Source organism: Myotis davidii, unplaced genomic scaffold, assembly GCF_000327345.1.
Source record: "Myotis davidii unplaced genomic scaffold, ASM32734v1 scaffold19, whole genome shotgun sequence".
Classification (NCBI taxonomy): domain Eukaryota; kingdom Metazoa; phylum Chordata; class Mammalia; order Chiroptera; family Vespertilionidae; genus Myotis; species Myotis davidii.
In genome coordinates, this window is record NW_006289854.1 from 372,369 (window position 1) to 377,013 (window position 4,645).

A 4,645-nucleotide genomic window follows, 5' to 3' on the forward strand; every position below is an offset into this window, starting at 1 on the left:
CATCAAGACCCATCATAATTAAAATGCCAAGGGCAAAAGACAAAGAGAGAATCTTAAAAGCAGCAAGAGAAAAGAAGTTAGTTACCATACAACTGTCAGCTGATTTCTCAACAGAAACTATGCAGGCCAGATGGCAGTGGCAAGAAATATTCAAAGTGATGAATAGCAAGAACCTACAACCAAGATTACTTTATCCAGCAAAGCTATCATTCAGAATAGAAGGTCAGATAAAGAGCTACACGGATAAGAAAAAGCTAAAGGAATTCATCACCACCAAACCAGCATTATATGAAATGCTGAAAGGTATTCTTTAAGAAGAGGGAGAAGAAAAAGGAACTCTTACCATTTGCCACAACATGGATGGAACTGGAGAGCTGATAAATACCACATGAACTCACTCATTTGTGGAATATAAGGAACAACATAGACTGATGAACAAGGACTGATCCAGAGAGGGAGAGGCATTGATTGGACTGTCGGGCTTTGGAGGGAGGGTAGGGGAGGGGGGGGATAAAGGGGGAAGATCAACCAAAGGACTTACATGCAGGCATATAGGCCTAACCAATGGACACGGACAACGGGGGGGAGGGCAAGAGCGGGGGAGGGTAGAGGGTAACGTGGGGACAAGGACACATATGTAATATCTTAATCAATAAAAAATATATTTAAAAAAAAAGAATATAGAAGTGAAACTCCTGAAATAAGATCCCGTAAATCCATAAATTTATTCTGGAAAAACATTAAGCTAAACTCAAACTATGACACAATCTTTGTAGCAACTGCCACACGAGTTATTTTCACACCTAAGAGGGAAGGAACTAGGTGAAGACACTCACTTCTAACTCTGAAAAAGGAAGTATCTTCAGAGAAGAAACTTTTCTCCTTGCCATGATTATTTTCACTTGTACTAGGAAAGTGATTAATGTTACATTAAATTTTTGGTATAGTGAATAAAATTTTAAAATACAGTATCAAATATATATCCTCAACTCTCATTCCTTTAAGTGACATCTGAAAGTGGAACACTAACCACAGAATTAGTTTCTAAGGGAGAACACGGGCTGTGGCACCATTTCAAACACAAGCCCAGGTTGCTCACTGCCACCACTTCCCCAGATGGAAGGGTCCGTTCACTTCTCTTTCTGAGTTTCGACGCAGTGAGTGGCTGATACATCCCTGGAGTCCTAACAAGTCTCCAAGAACCAACCATGAAGCAGACACTGCTTCACTGATCCCTGCCGCCCCCCCCACCCCGATTTTATTTTATTTTATTTTTTTATTGCTTAAAGTATTACAAAGAATATTACATATGTCTCCTTTTTTTTTCCCCCGCCCTTGACAATCCCCTGGCCTCCCCTACCCCCAGTATCTTATGTCCATTGGTTATGCTTATATGCATGCATACAAGTCCTTCAGTTGATCTCTTATCCACCCCCCTCCTGCCCTCCCACCCTCCCTGGCCTTTAACTTCCTGCTCTGCCTATGCAAAGCATCATACATGTACGGAAAGAGGGATCATACATGTACGGCAAGAGGAGAGCAGTCTAACGAAGTGGACCTCAGCAGGCAGCTCCTGAGCCATCGTGCACTCCCTCCGTGATGTGGAAAAGCCTCATTAAAACGCCCTTCCCCCACTCTCTGTGCAGTTAATCATGTTTTCCCACAGGCTCAGGAGAGCAGCCTACCTGCGTCTGAAAGCATTACCTAACCAAGACGAGATCATCACCGCATTATCCTTTGACTTGAGTCTGTGAAAACACTCAAACATTTCTTCTTCTTACAGATTCTGGGGGACCAACCAACCTGCATCCTAAAACATTACTGCAATCCTCACTCTTTTCTCATCAGATACCCTGGTGGTTGATGGTTTGGAGGAAGCTATACACTGCGAAAGAAGAAATAAAATGCATCTACAGAAGAAAGAGAGAGAGAGACAGACAGACAGACAGACAGACAGAGACACATGCAGAATTCAAAGGGAAGTGGTGCTGGTCTCCTCATAGGCCCTAAAAGGAAAAAGCTGAAAAGAATGCTTCTTTATGTAGAGCAAACACTTCCTAAAATTACAAATTCTGCACTATATTGTTAATATTCTTACATAACATTTAGCATAGTTTGACAGTTTTGTAAATGATAGATTTCCCATTAGTTCTCCCATTTGGGGGCAAAATTACCTACCACACTTTTTTTTGCAATTATTTCCCTGGGTGTTCACTATTAAGTCTATATGAGATAACTACTGAGAAACATTTCTCCTTATATATTCTTACAGCAGGCTCAAAGGGAGAATATTTCTAACTACTTAAAAGGAAATTAGGATTACCAAGTAACCAAAGTATTATCAGAAGTGTACTGCAGTCATTAAAAAATCCTTGATGAAAATATAAAAACTTTTCAGAATCTGAGACAAGGTTTTTCTAAGCAACACACAAAATAAAACACTCAAGACATTAGGAAAATTGCTAAATTTGACAAAATAAAAATTCTCCAGATAAAAAATAATATAAACAAACTCAAAAATAAAAAAAATCTACAAAATATGACAAGAGGCTAATTTTCTTAGTACTTAAAAATCCTTCATTATAAGGAAAAAGATAAAAGAAAAATGAAACTCAGAGAAAAAGAAATACAAATTGCTTTTAAAAAATTCTTTTTAGAGGAGTTTTTAAATATATAATAAATGATATAATAAACTCCCATGTACGCATCACCTAGTTTCAACAATTAGCAATCAACACATGGCCATCTGTTTCTTCTGTAAACCCCAGTCTACAACCAAACCAGATGCCTCACATCATTTCATATGTAATGTAAACACTCCTAACAGGTACTTTTAAAAAATGTAACCACCATATATTACTGTCACCCCTAACAAAATTAATAATAATTCCTTAATATCTAATAAAATATGTTCAAATCTTAATTGTCTCAAAAAATGTCTTCTTATAGTTGATTTTTAGTCAATGCATCTGGCTGATGTGTCTTTGAATCTTTCTATTTTTAAAATATATTTTTAAAATATTTTTGATTTCAGAAAGGATGAAAGAGGGAGAAATAGGAACATCAATGATGAGAGAATCATTGATCAGATGCCTCCTGCACGCCCCACACTGGGGATCAAGCCAGCAACCCAGGCATGAGCCCTGACCAGGAAGTGAAACATAACCTCCTGGCTCATAGGTCAACCTTCAACCCGAGCCATGCCGACTGGGCACTTTGAATCTTTTTAATCAACAAATGCCACCCATCTCTTTTATTTTTTTTCCTCCCCTAGTCATCTGTTCTGTAAAATTTCCTACATTTTGAATTTTGCTGTGTCCCTATATTGCCACTTAACCTGTTCCCCTGTAATTTGTTGTTGTTGCTCAAATTGTCCTATCTCTGGTGGCAAAGCCCTTCAACCAAAGACCACCGAGAACACATCTGTAGTTACACAAGTTAGGAGAACAAACACCATAGGGACCAGTGGTACAGCTCAGTAAGAGAATCAACTATAGGATTTGGGCCAGCTGGGTAATGTGGGGAGGATCTAGGGAAGGAGGGCTTTCTCTAAGTTGGATGCTGTCAGAAAGGGGGGTTACTTTATGTTTGGGTATCTCAAGAAAACTTTTCTAAGGGAAGGGACACTAGAAGGGAGATGAAGCTGTAACTGGTAAGGAAGCAGCAGCCACTCATTTAGCCAAGTATCTGATGGGTGGCCCAGCGACCTTGGTTTTACTCGAGCTTGCTCTCACTTTATCATGCACTCGGAGGAACCTTGTCTGCAGTAGCTGGGGCTGTTTACACTCAACTGGAGAACAGCATGGTCTATCATGGCCATGCCAGGCCTGAACACCAGGGCTGCTCCTTTCTCTCTTCCTTTGCACTAGGCAACAGAAGTCCTTCAAGTTGGCCATTGTGTCCTTGTACATGACCCCAACAGTCTCAGGTATTTTCCTTGCTTTCTAGCACAAGATATTCCAGGTCCCTTCTATACATATGGAATGGTCTCCAAGATATAGTTAAATGAAAAAGTGCAAGGGAAGAACTATGTGGTAAAACATTTGTACCTATCCTATATAATAAAAGCATAGTATGCAAATTGTCCCCTCGACTGGGAGTTGTCCGGGAGTTCAACCAGGGGGCGGGGCCGGCCAGGGGAAGGGAGGGAGTGCCTAGTCGGCAGCCAGTAGCCACTAGGGACCCTACCCGTGCATGAATTTCGTGCACTGGGCCTCTAGTATAAAACAAAGAGACCTATTATACATATGTATAAAAAAACCAACATTTCAATAAGGAAAGAGATAACCCAATTTGTTAGCAAATGGGAGGCCTTGGCCTGTGTGGGTGTGGCTCAGCTGGCTGGGCATCATCTGTGGACCAAAAAGTCGTGGGTTGATTCCCAGTCAGGGCACATGCCTAGGTTGTGGGTTCCATCCCTGGTGAGGGTGCATATGGTGCATTCTGCACATACGGAGGCAGCCAATGGGTGTTTCTCTCTCCCCCCCACTTCCTCTCACTCTAAAATCAACTAAAGCATGTCACTGGGTGAGGATTTTTTAAAAGGGGGAGGGAAGATTTGACAAGCACTTCATAACATAGGATATCCAAATGGCTAACCAGTATATGAAAAGATGCTCAAATCACTAGTTATCAGCAAAATGCC